We start from the raw sequence: 14275 nt of genomic DNA on the forward strand, positions 1-14275 counted from the left end.
ACTGGACAACTATCCCATACCAAGCACTATTTGACACACTCTAGCTGAATCAGCTCAGAATCCTCAAATCCGTTCTAGGAGTCGGGCCTGGGCTCTGCCCACTTTACAGGTGAACATGAGTCACACAGGTAATGAGTGGTGAATTGGAGTTCCAGATCTCACTACACAAGTCTGCCTCTCTTTAGAAGACAATGTAAGTTGAAAAGTAGAGTCCTTTCTTCAATAAATAGGAAAAAATAAATAAATAGAAAACATGAAGAGACAGGCAGCTGGTGATAACTTTAAGAAAATACTGAATTAACTATGTGGATTAAGCATGGACTATTCACCTGCTTTTTACTGCTTATTTCCTTAATAGTTACTTTGTGCATTCTTGTCCTAAACCATTATCAATGATCATTCATCAGTTGGGTACTGAGGTTTTAATTCCCCTAGTGGACCGTAATTTCCCTGAGAAAGTACGAGGGGGCATCACTTATCCTGTACTTCTCCACAGCCTCTGGCATGGAGCCTTATATGAGCCATGTTCAATGCTTGCTTGCCAGTTGACAATGGATAGTACATAAATTAGAGGGAAAGAAATGGTAGGAATGGCAGATGAAGGAAACCAAAGCCTTTGCATAGTTAGGGAGGGTGGGGTAAGGAATTTAGGAGGGATTAGGAGGCTAGATTGGACTTTGATCACTCATAATGCCATCTTAATTCATAGCGAGAGCTTTGTACTTTGTCCCCACATGTAATTTTTAAAAAATCAAATGAAAAAAACACACAACTGCCCTAACTGGTTTGGCTCAGTGGATAGAGCGTCGGTCTGCGGACTGAAGGGTCCCAGGTTCAATTCTGGTCAAGGGCATGTACCTTGGTTGCGGGCACATCCCCAGTGGGGGGTGTGCAGAAGGCAGCTGATGGATGTTTCTCTCTCATCGATGTTTCTAACTCTCTATCCCTCTCCCTTCCTCTCTGTAAAAAACCAATAAAATATATTTAAAAAAAAGAAAAACAAACAAATAACTTATATCTGTAAGCTGGATAGAGAAAAGGCTGTCAGAACAGAGAGGTGAACCTGGTTGAGCTTTAAATTTTTTAACTAAACTTTTTATTTTAGAATAGTTTTAGATCTACAGGAAAGTTGCAAAAGGAGTACAAAGTTTTTCCCTATTTTTCACATCTATGTTACTATGATACATTTTTAGTCACACTAAGAAATAAACCTTGGTCCATTAATATTAACTAAATTCCACATTTTATTTGGACCTCACTAGTTTTTCTACTAATATCCTTTTTTTTCTGTCTCCTGAAACTAATCTGATCTTAGACAGTTTCCTCTGACCTATGACAGTTTCTCAGACTTTCCTTATTTTTCATGACCTTGGCAGTTGCAATGCAGAAGGTCCCTCCATTTGCGTTCATCTGATGTTTTTCTCCTGGTTAGAAGGGAGGACCAGTGGAGCTTTAATGTAATGGCCATTCACTTCATATCAGAGCTCTAACGGTTAAAAAGGACATAAAACTTTCATCTATTTGCTGATTGAAATAACTGCTGGCATGAAGTCTGGCAAATAACACCATCTTGTTTGTTTTGTGCTTTACATAACCATTGAAATCATGCCCTATTAACGCAGTCATTTTTCTTTGGTTGGAACTCGGTGTTCCTTCATTTGTGGATAGCTGAAATCTCAGTCCCACATTCATCGAGAACGAGTGTCATTTGTACTTACTGAGGTAGCCACCAAACAATAAGCCTAGATTCTTGGGTAGTAGTTCTGTGTTTTGCCATTCTGATGTCCAGGATAATCGAGAGTCTAAACCAGCCGTGGGCAAACTACGGCCCTCGGGCCGGATCCGGCCCGTTTGAAATGAATAAAACTAAAAAAAAAAAAAAGACCATACCCTTTTATGTAATGATGTTTACTTTGAATTTATATTAGTTCACACAAACACTCCATCCATGCTTTTGTTCCGGCCCTCCGGTCCAGTTTAAGAACCCATTGTGGCCCTCGAGTCAAAAAGTTTGCCCACCACTAGTAAACCATGCTCCAATCCCTCAGCCTATCTCTATCTCAGAAGTTCTCATTATTTGTGTAATAATATAGGTTGACTGTGTTTTAAAAAACTGAGATATAATACATATGCCATAAAATTCATCTTTTCCAAATGTACCATTCACTGGTTTTTTTGTACGTTCACAAAGTTGTAGAATCATCACCACTATCTAACTCCACAACATTGTCATCACTCCAAAAAGAAGCCCTATACCTATTAGCCAGCACTTCCCACTCCCCACCACTGCACCTTGCCCCTGGCACCACTAATTTAATTTTTACCCCGATGGATATTCTGGATATTTCCTCTGAATGAAATAGTACACTATGTGGTCTTTTGTGTCTGACTTCTTTCACTTAGCATACATCCTCAAGTTTCATCCATGTCATAGCATGTATCAGCACTTCATTCCTTGTATGGTTGAATAATATTCCATTGTATAAATATAGCACATTTTGTTCATCCATTCACCAGCTGAAAGACATTAAGGCTATTCCTTAGTTGATTGTGCTGTGCTTTTTTTATGCTCACCCTAGGATATGTGTATTGATTTGACAGAGAGAGAGAGAGAGATCGGTTGGCTCCCATACCCACTCTGACCAGGGATCAAACCCACAATCTAGGTATTTGCTCTGAATAGCAATGAAATCCACAACATTTTGGTGTATGGGACAGTGCTCCAACCAACTGAGCTACCCAGCCAGGGCAGTTGATTGTGTTTTGATAGCTGCTTAATACTTGCTAACTGACTCAGCTCCTGGAATCATACCTAGCCTTCCTAATTCTTAATCCCCATCCATATATTATCTCCAACAAAATATATCCAAACAGTGGCTATTGCTGAAAACAACACATAAAACAAAATCACACCAAAGACCAACTCTATAGAAATCATCGCTGATTTTTCTACCATATTCATTTACTAACGGATTCACATATAGTTACTGAGTACCTATGTGTTAAGCACTGTTTGAGGTTCTACAGTTTGAGGTTCAAGAAGATACAGAGCCTGCTCTCAGGGAACTGGAATCTAGTGACTCAGATAGGCATTAAGCAAATCATTACACAAGTAGATATGTAAACTGCTCTTAGGATAAGTGCGACAGAGGAGAAGTGCAGGAAGAACAGCCCAGGGTGAGGACAGATGTTGAAGGAGCCTTCCCTGAAGAAGTTGCATTTAAGTTGAGTTGTGAAGATAAGGATTTGTCCAGAAGAAGAGAGGGAGAGAGAGTCCAAGCTGTGAAAATACTTGTCCAGAAAAAGGGAGGAATAGAGAGTCCAAGTTGTGAAAATATTTGTCCAGAAGGGAGGGAGAGAGTCCAAGCCATGAACATATCATGCTGAAAGCCTTGATATGGGGTAGGGACTTACGAGGAAGTGGTGGGGCACTATGAATAAGAGGAAAATAGTAGACAATGAGGCTGCAGAAGGGAAGGGGGGTCTGGCCAGATAATGCTGATAGGTAAGGTGATCAGTAGCTGTAGCAGCATCTTCTTGCCAAAAGCAGTAGGCTTACTGTTTTCCAATGCACCACGGTATTTAGAAATCCTTCAAGCTGCTCAAAATCAGGCAATTTTCCTGCCAGTCCCATGAGTAGCAATTCTGGTCCTGAACCTCGTTCTTGCCCTCAGGTAACATATTCTAGCTATTTTCTTGTCCACTGGTCTTATCTTCCCTTTGCCTCTTCAGACCCGTTCTTTGCCCTTCCCCACCCTTCTCTGTGCCCCAGCAGGCTGATCCCCCATCAATGGGGTCCCTTGGCCATTGTGGGTCACTGGCAGGAGATTTGAAGTAGGGGGAGGGTGTGCACAGGTTGGGTAATTAATCCTTTGGCTCCCTTCCTGTTAGGTTGCATTTCTGAAGGCCACGGCTACTGTCAGGAGGCCATTCCACACAACTCTTCTTTCTAGGTTCTTGTCATTATTTCTTCCCCTTTCCCTTTCAGGCCTCAGTGGGGACAGCTCCCCTGTTGATTTCTTCACCCCCTACTCACACCCTAAGTCCCACAAATGGCTACAATACTCCCACTCCACATGCTCTTCAACAATGTGGCTTTGCCATTTCTCCATTGAGAGGTGGAGTCTAGCCCTAGCTGGTTTGGCTCAGTGGATAGAGTGTCAGCCTGTGGACAGAAGGGTCCCGGGTTCAATTCCAGTCAAGGACACATGCCTGAGTTGTCGGCTCGATCCCCAGTAGGGGGTGTGCAGGAGGCAGCCTATCAATGATTCTCTCTCATCATTGATGTTTCTATCTCTCTCTCCCTCTCCCTTCCTCTCTGAAATCAATAAAAATCTATGGGGGAAAAAAAGGTGGAGTCTATTTCTCCACCCTTATAAATCTGGGCACACTCTGTGACTCTGTTTTGACCAAGTTGAGGGAAATGTACCGTGTCAGTTCTGGATCTAGTTCTTAACTGGTCTACCAGCTTCTGCTTCCTGCTCTTGGGACCCTGAGCCTCCATGTAAGAATCCAGTTTATTCTGCTGGAGAAGGACCTAGGGAAGCGCAGAGGTACCAGGCAGGTGGGTGAGGAAGCCAGCTGGGGAGTTTAGCCCATCGGAGCCTTCAGAGTGCACCCTACCAAGATGACTATGACAACATGAGAAATTACAAGCAAGATCCACCCCACTATTCCCAGTCACCCCTCAGAACCACAAGAGATCCAAAATAAATTATCTCATCTCAGAACCCCTCCATTTCCTTCATTAAACCATCTTCAAATTGCCTAGTTTGTATGCACCATCTGTTTCCTGCTGGAGGACCACAACCAAAAGTGTCCGGCAGTAAAAATCCCACTCACCTGGATCACAGAACCCTGTGTGCGAAGGGGATTGGAATAATCCCGGAAAGCCATCAGTGTGAAGCCACCCTGTACGCATGGGTCTCTATCCTGTTTTGAACACAGCACTCAGTCACCTGTTTCAGCACTTTTCAAGAACAGATGTAGCACTTTTTGGGGGGCCAGGATGCCATCTTCCGGTAATTAACCAAAATGACCAACACAAGGGGAAAGAGGAGAGGCCCCTGCTATATGTTCTCCAGGCCTTTTAGGAAACATGGAGTTGTTCCTTTGGCCACATACGTGCGCATCTGCAAGAAAGGTGGTGATGTAGTCACCAAGGGAATGGCACTGTTCAAAAAGGAGTGCCCCCAAATGTTCCCCTGGCAAAACCGGAAGAGTCTACAAGGTCACCCAGCATGTGGTGGGCATTGTTGTGAACAAACAAGTTAAGGGCAAGATTCTTGCCAAGAGAATTAAAGCACATATGGAGCATATGAAGCGCTCTAAGAGCTGAGATAGCTTCCTAAACGTGTGAAGGAAATCATCAGAGAAAGAAGGAAGCCAAAGAGAAAGGTACCAGGGCTCACCTGAAGCAACTGCCCACTCCACCCAGAGAAGCACACTTTGTGAGAACCAATGGAAAGGAGCCTGAGATGCTGGAACCCATCCCCTGTGAATTCGTGGCACAATAAGTGTAAAGACATAAATAAAAGAGGAAGAAGAAGAAAGAAGAAAGAAGAAAGAAGAAAGAAGAAAGAAGAAAGAAGAAAGAAGAAAGAAGAAAGAAGAAGAAAGAAAGAAGAAAGAAGAAAGAAGAAAGAAGAAAGAAGAAAGAAGAAAGAAGAAAGAAGAAAGAAGAAAGAAGAAAGAAGAAGAAGAAGAAGAAGAAGAAGAAGAAGAAGGTATTCTGCTGCACAGTGAATCGTTCATATGCTCAAGAAAGCATCCGTTTTTTATTTTCCAAGCTGAGCAACTTGTTTTTTTGTAATTTCCTTGTCCTTCTTGGAAAAATGGAGCTCAGTCTCTCGTGAAGGTCTAACTAGTTCTGTGAATAAGAGGAGGATATATAGATATAGTGTACGTAGAGAGAGGGATTCCTTTCGCATCCAGTCTGATCTCTGAGCAGCCAACTAAAGGGATAGTTTTAATGATAAAGGGATAGTTTTAATGATAAAGGGATAGTTTTAATGATGACATGAATTACATAACCTTTCTCTCTTTTCCTGAGCTTTTGGGGGACTCCTGAGCTTATGAGACCCAAAAAAGCCTTCAGCTTTTTACTCAGGCCTACATTTTCCTCTGCAGCGAGATGTCTGAGCCACAAGATAGGACTTCCCATGCAGAAGAGCAGCTGCTTGTAGCACAGCACAAACTTAAGCACCCCCTGCCCTGTGCCTTACGGGGTCTTCCTTACAGACAAGGCAGGTGCTGAGCCTGGCTTCTGTGCTGTAGAAAGTCCCGGATAGATCTCCATGGCTCTGCCATTCTGAAGAATTCTCTCGGCCAAGAAGTATCAGATGTTCCAAAGGTTAAAGGGTTTGTTGCTGCCATCCCCCAATGAGGCCTCAAGGCCACCCCTTCAGCATGCTGCCTCGAAACAAGTGCCAGAGGTGATGTAACTCCACAGACTTTATCCAGGTTCACTGCTGGCATCTGTGGATGGGAGAGAACCATTCATGGGGCCAAACCACAGGGAACCACCCAAGCCTGGGAACATTGAGTTCTCTCAAGACCCTGCACAAAACAGTGATGAAACACAGCGGGACTGTCGTGTTTGAGAAGAGGACCACGGGATACACACCTCTCTCAGCTGGAGGACTGGCAGAGAGAATGAAAAAAAAAATGAGACAAGATAACAGAATTCAGGTTTGAACCAAGTCAACCCTGGAGAGGCGGGGCATAGTGCCTACTGATCACTTAAAGCTCTTCCACAGCAAGAGTTCTGCAACCAACTTCCATGAATACACTCATTGAACAAGTGTTTATGAGCCAGGCTCTGCTCCGAGTGCTGGACATACAGTAATGAGGGAATCAAACCAAGCCCCCACCTTCCTGGAACTGATGTTCCTTTTGGGGGTAGAAAAGCAATGAACAGAGAAACATATGGTAGGAGCCATCAATGTCGTAAAGAAACATGAAGCAGGGTGTGGGATTAGAAGTGTATGATCATCGGAATGCTGCCCCCTCCAACCACCACATAGTGACATTTAATGGGAGATAGGAATGAGGAGAGAGAATGAGTCCTGTGGATGGGGCCGGGGGCGACAAGCATTCTAGGCAGAGGGAACAGCAAGGTCAAAGGCCTTGAGGCAGGACTACACCTGGCATGTTCCAGGCAGAGCCAGGTGAGCGGGCTGCTGCGAGCAGAGCAGAGGTTGCCGGGACGGAGTAAGAGAGAAAGCGCTCCAGACTTGCTACTGAGAGGACTGAATAGGACTCCTGGCTTAACATGGGGCAATTTGTTTCCCAGCCCAGGCTGCCACCGACGAATGCCTTCGGACAGAAAGGGGTGGGAGCGCGCATCTGCATCAGAACTGACCCCCACTCAAAACTAAAACATCCCACAAAGCAATGTGCTGCTGGCCATGGGTCAGCAGGGTCACTCAACTCTGCTTTTGGGTGCAGACCAGAAGGACAAACAGACATGCAGATAAGGTGTAAGCAGCTGTTCTTCTGGTTGAGTCTGTACAGACTGGGGCTCTGGTGGGGAGTCCTCCGCAGCCACCCCCAGGAAGTGAGCCCACTCTTCAGGGGCTTTACACACACTCTGCCTCCTCTCACCCAAGGACCTGCAAATCCAGCCATTCCCTTGGCCCTCATCTGAGAGTCCTGCGGAGAGACGGTTTGAGGGAGCAATAATTTCAGAGGTTACAGCTATAGGACCTTACAGGTTTTATAGGAGAAATTAGAAAGCTATTAATTTATTAATTTATTTTAAAGGATCTCACTCTTGTTCTGGAAAAGGCAGCATTACAAGGATAGAAAACAGATCAGTGGTTTCCCAGGGGTTGGGGCTGGAAGAAGGGATGGTTCCGTGTGGGAATTTGGGAGGACGAAGGAATTGTTCCATATCTTGATTGTGATGCTGGTTATATGACAAAAGACTGAAGAATTGTACACCAAAAGAGTGCATTTTACTGTTTGGACATTGTATCTTAATTTTTAAAAAGGAAGAATAACAGGTTACTTCCAAAAAAAATCAAACCAAACCAAAGACATCTGTGCTGAGGTTACCACTGAATCTCAATCGAATATCTCATCCTCCAAAGTAATTCTGCAGAAACAGCTGGGATTTCACCCAGGAGCGGTCTCCCCAAAAAATCAAACCAAACCAAAGAAGGTTACCACTGAATCTCAATCGAATATCTCTCATCCTCCAAAGTGATTCTGCAGAAACAGCTGGGATTTCACCCAGGAGCGGTCTGTTGCTCATTTTGGGAAGGAATGTCCTTCGTGAAAACATATCACTATCAGGACACTGGTTTGGAGTGGTTTTGCCATTACGAAGAGTCTTGTGCGTGGGGTACATTCGCAAGGAGCATGGGACAGAACCGAATTAGAGGGCACAGAAAGGTTAAGGAACTTGCCCAAGATCACACAGCTACTAAATGGCAGAGTCAAAACTCAGGCCAAGGCATCTGCACTCTTATCCATCAGGCTATCTCATAACCCCTAGAACATCCTACCTTATGTTGATGAGACTGAAGGGGTAGTTAATAAAGCAACGAAAACCTTTTGTGACCAAAGGGACCCCCTGGTTAACTGGGCCATTTTGTTTTCTGCCCTACATTATCTCAAGTGGCAGAGAGAAGGCAGAGCCAACCTGCTCTGGTTGGCTTCTGTTCTGTTGACACTTATTGAGTGTCCTTGACATGACAAGCACGGTGGCAGATGCCTGGGATGGACAGATAAGGGACAGGCTGGTAAACCAATGATTGCCACTGTGCAGATCTGTAGGCGGTGCCGGCTAAGCCCAGAGGAGGAGAGGGAACTTTGTCGACCCTCGAGCTTAAACCTGAAGGAGTCGATTTGCCAAGTGAATGAGCAAAGGAAGACTGGACTGAACTGCCCTGCAAGCCTCCTGCCCTCCAGACCTGAGGCTGAGTAGATTCATGGCCTTCTGTTGACAACATGGTTGTCAGTCCCCTGGAACAAGAGATCAGCCCTGGCTCCCTATCTCTGCTAGAGCAAACATTGAGAAATGTCGGCCGCAATGACTTCAGTGTTGCACCTGATTGCGTATGCCACAGAATAGATCTATTCTCATTTCACCCAGGAGCGGTCTGTTGCTCATTTTAGGAAGGAATGTCCTTCATGAAAACATATCACTATCAGGACACTGGTTTGGAGTAGTTTTGCCATTACGACGAGTCTTGTGCATGGGGTACATTCGCAAGGAGCATGGGACAGAACCGAATTAGAGGGCACAGAAAGGTTAAGGAACTCGCCCAAGATCACACAGCTACTAAATGGCAGAGTCAAAACTCAGGCCAAGGCATCTGCACTCTTATCCATCAGGCTACCTCATAACCCCTAAAACATCCTACCTTATGTTGATGGGACTTAAGGGGTAGTTAATAAAGCAACGAAAATCTTTTGTGACCAAAGGGACCCCCTGGTTAACTGGGCCATTTTGTTTTCTGCCCTACATTATCTCAAGTGGCAGAGAGAAGGCAGAGCCAACCTGCTCTGGTTGGCTTCTGTTCTGTTGACACTTATTGAGTGTCCTTGACATGACAAGCACGGTGGCAGATGCCTGGGATGGACAGATAAGGGACAGGCTGGTAAACCAATGATTGCCACTGTGCAGATCTGTAGGCGGTGCCGGCTAAGCCCAGAGGAGGAGAGGGAACTTTGTCGACCCTCGAGCTTAAACTTGAAGGAGTCGATTTGCCAAGTGAATGAGCAAAGGAAGACTGGACTGAACTGCCCTGCAAGCCTCCTGCCCTCCAGACCTGAGGCTGAGTAGATTCATGGCCTTCTGTTGACAACATGGTTGTCAGTCCCCTGGAACAAGAGATCAGCCCTGGCTCCCTATCTCTGCTAGAGCAAACATTGAGAAATGTCGGCCGCAATGACTTCAGTGTTGCACCTGATTGCGTATGCCACAGAATAGATCTATTCTCCAACCCCCACCCTCCAACCCCGCTTCCCACCCCAAATGAGAATCAGGAGGCCAAGGCAGAGCTGAATCCTGGTAAATGGGAGTGGGAAATAACTAAGGACCATCCGCAGATACAGAGAGAGAGGGAAGAACCCAAAAAGAGTGGCTGGAGATTAAGCCTGCCAAGTTCCCTGCATACGTTGGAAAGGGCACCGGGCATGTGGAGATGGTGACGGAATATTGCCTGACATCAGCCCAATAATCAGTCACTACAAGGCCAGCGAATGCCAGCTGTTCTAGGGTCTCCCGGGAACCCTGTCTCTTTTCTTTAAAACAAACAAACAAACAAACAAAAAACAGCAAATAATAGTTATAACTATATACCCAGGTACTTATATCAGTTTTTTTCCCAAGAGATTTAATATATATGATCAATCTAGCAAAGTAAACAATACATTTGCTCATAAAACTTACTAATTTTAGCCCTAACCCAGTTTGGCTCTGTAGATAGAGTGTCGGCTTGCGGACTAAAGAGTCTCTCTCAGGTTCGATTCCAGTCAAGGGCACATGCCTGGGTTGGCGGCTTGATCGATGATTCTCTCTCATCATTGATGTTTCTCTCTCTCTCTCCCTCTCTCTTCCTCTCTAAAACCAAAAAATATATATTTTAAAAAACTTATTAATTTGTACAGCTCTATTGATTTCTCAACTATCACTAAGTTCCCACTTAGATGTCAGTGAGCCCTAACATTAAAATTATTAACTACAATGCTTCTGTGTCTTGTAAATATTTGACCAATGTATTCCTGGCTTGTGTTTTACCAAAGTATGAACTCTGGGAAAGTGTATGTATTTCTGTGTCTTTTCTTTTCTTTTTTCTTCTTCTTGTTCATAGAAACATTTCTTACATTGATACCCCGAGTGCTACATTACACTGGACATACAGGTTCATTGAAACAAAATCTCACTCTTATGTCCAGCAAACATTTGTGTGTCTTCTATTTGCAAGGTGTGCTGTCTTTACAGCGACCTGCACAGGAGCTGAATTCTTACACTAGTTTTGGGTTCCCTGCATTATCTTCCCGAAAGACCAACATATTTGTGCATTTCTGAGGGCAGGGGCCATGTTTGTTTAACTGACTTTACACAGTGCTAGTTCCACGCACAAGGGCATACATAAACAACCCAATGCAATCCAGAGGTGGGTGCTTATTTCCAAGAGGAGGTTAAAATATGGCACCTTTACACATCTCAGTTTTTTTTTGTTGTTTGTTTTTTTTTTGACACACACCAGAGTTTTATTTTCTGTGCTAATGCATGCATAATATAATACATTTCACCTTCCAGAGGTTTTTAAACATTCCAGTACCAATTATTTCTTCCCAAAGTAGTCTCTAATTATTTATGTATCTTGTTTCTTCATGCTTTTGAACAAATACACTCTACAAAAAAAAATCTCCTGCGGGATTCTTGATGAAATAGACAGCAATGAAGGTAAACCTCCATTTGTGGTTTTGCAAATCATTATGTATCCCTAATGCCTGGGCAGCAGATGAATTGAAGGTAAAATTTAGGTCACATTTAATTTAACCTGCATTGTGCTGGATGCCAGCCCTTACTTACCCTCAGCGAAGTTCTGGTCCGGAACTCCAGCGAAGTTCTGGCTAGGATCTGGTTAGGATCTGATCCACATCTCAGTTTTTTAAAACTCATAAAACAAAGGTGATTTACAAGTGCCAAATAAATCAGACCAAAAATACACCCCAGCTCAAGCGACAATTTGGGCAAGCACGTGTACTCTGATGTTTTTAGCACTGAGCGCCAGTTCTCGACTGGGTCTGATGTAGGCAGAGTGGGGAGAAGATTCCAGCACGGCAGTAGAGGTCCTCTTCCAACTGCCCTTCTGTGTGGATCTTTAAGTCATTCGATCAAGACTTTCCCCTCTAGACCTAACCGGTTTGGCTCAGTGGAGAGAGCGTCGGCCTGCGGACTGAAAGGTCCCAGGTTCGATTCCGGTCAAGGGCATATACCTTGGTTGCAGGCACATCCCCAGTAGGAGGTGTGCAGGAGGCAGCTGATTGATGTTTCTCTCTCATCGATGTTTCTAACTCTCTATCCCTCTCCCTTCTTCTCTGTAAAAAAAATCAATAAAATATATTTTTTAAAAAAAGACTTTCCCCTCTTTTAAATAAAAATAGGTTTTTTTCAAGCTTATATTTTCCCTCCTGGCAAAATATGGGAGGGTAAAGTGATACAAAAGAAAATAAAAACGACAGCTAACACTTACATAGAACTTACTATACATCAGTCCTAATTCTAGATGTTTTACATACCTGAAGTCATTCAATTCTTACAACCACCCTATGAGGTCAGTTCTATTACACTCATTTTCAATGTGGGGAAACTTCACTTCATTGAAGGAAACGTGGGTCCAGAAAGGTTAACTTTTCTCAAGTTCACAAGTCTACCAGGTGATGGATCTGGGGTCCAAACTGTGAGAAATGCTCACCTGTTCGAATTCAAATAATGCACTCAGAGACAGGAGTATGGCGAAAACGAGACTTATAACATGTTCTGGAGAGCGGGTGTTTGTCTGGTTGTTCAGGCACACCTGCGGCAGCAAACACAGCTTATTTATTCAGTTCCTCACAGGCTGAGTACTAGGGAGTCACCTGTCTCCTCCAACGTCACCTAGGTTTTGCTGTCTCCCATTGGGCCATTTAAAAAAAAATGGTGGGCAAAGGACAAGAGAAAATAAAAATGACAGCTAACACTTACATAGAACTTACTATACATCATATACATACTTACTATATATGTCCTCTTCTCCAAAGAGGACATACAGATGGCCAAGAGACATATGAAAAAATTCTCAAAGTCACTGATCATCAGAGAGATGCAAATTAAAACAACAATGAAGTATCACCTCACACCTATCAGAATGGCTACCATCAACAAATCAACAAATGACAAGTGCTGGCGAGGATGTGGAGAAAAGGGAACCCTAGTACACTGCTGGTGGGAATGCAGACTGGTGCAGCCATTTTGGAAAACAGTGTGGAGTTTCCTCAAAAAATTAAATATGGAACTGCCTCTTGACCCAGTGATCCCACTTCTAGAAATATATCCTAAGAAACCTGAAACACCAATCAGAAAGAATGTATGCACCCCTATGTTCATAGAAGCACAATTTACAGTAGCTAAGATCTGGAAACAGCCCAAGTGCCTATCAGTAGATAAGTGGATAAAAAAGCTGTGGTGCATTTATACCATGGAATACTCTGCAGCAATAAAAAAGAAGAATCTCTTACTCTTTGAGACAGCATCAGGCCCACAGACTTTCACAGTCAGCACTCTCTAGGGGCTCAATTAAAATGCAAGACACTGGGGGAGTAGGGGAGGCCAGGGGAATGTTAAGGGGGGGGGGAGGAGACATATGTAATACTTTCAACAATAAAGAATCATAAAAATAAATACATAAATAAATAAAATAATGTGCAAAACTACAATAAAATAAAATAAACATGAGCTGAGGCCTTTTCTAGTTGCCTCCACCTCCCCCTGTCTAGCTGAGGCAGTCGCCTCAGGGGTTTCTACCATGATGCCAGCCCACATCCACAGTTCTTTGTTCCTACATCCTCTTCCCTCCTCCCTACATTCTGTTTGCCCTGGGGAAATTCAGCAACCAATTCCATCAAAAGCAGACTATGCTGGAGATGGATCACAGGCCCATTTCCTACACAAAACCAGAGAGACTGGCTCCCAGACCTACCTTAATCACAAATATATAACCAGAAAGAAACTTCTCAAGGGTTTGCCAGTCACTTTTATCGCTATCATGAGTGCTTTTGACCAGGTACTTAGTAAGTGGTACAGTAACCCTCAAATTTCTTCAATTTCTTTTGCCATAGCAAAACCACAGACTGAAAAAGGAAACAGCAACAAAAATTCCAAATTATTTTTAATTTTAATTTTTTGATTTGAGAGAGAGAGAGATCAATTTGTTGTTACATTTATTTGCGCATTCATTGGTTGCTTCTTCTATGTGCCCTGACCGGGGATCAAACCCGAAACCTTAGTGCATTGGGATGATGCTCTAACCAACTGAGCTATCCAGCCAGGGCAAAAAAATCCAAAATATTTAAAACTTACTTTAAGTTATTGGATTGTTGGTGTATATGTAATGTGCATTTTGGTAACATGATAGCTGCGAATGGAAAATCCAGGAAGCTTGGGGACTTCTGATAATGCTTAAGCTATTTCTTTAGCTCGAGTTTATTTGTTCACCTACTGAAGGACATCTTGTTTGCTTCCAAGTTTTGGCAATGATGAATAACCATCAAGTAG

At 43.6% G+C, this 14275-nt stretch overlaps 1 long non-coding RNA gene across 1 annotated transcript; it reads right to left on the reverse strand.

Moving 5' to 3' along the window:
- Positions 1-4304: 4304 nt before the first annotated feature.
- On the reverse strand, positions 4305-10455 carry LOC106723890. The gene is made up of 3 exons (XR_001359629.1): positions 10403-10455; positions 6239-6477; positions 4305-4318 (listed from the first exon to the last, which is right to left on the reverse strand). It is a non-coding gene; the product is annotated as an uncharacterized LOC106723890 (long non-coding RNA).
- Between the last annotated feature and the right edge of the window lie 3820 nt (positions 10456-14275).

This window comes from Myotis brandtii, unplaced genomic scaffold (assembly GCF_000412655.1).
Source record: "Myotis brandtii unplaced genomic scaffold, ASM41265v1 scaffold670, whole genome shotgun sequence".
In the NCBI taxonomy this organism is placed as follows: Eukaryota; Metazoa; Chordata; class Mammalia; order Chiroptera; family Vespertilionidae; genus Myotis; species Myotis brandtii.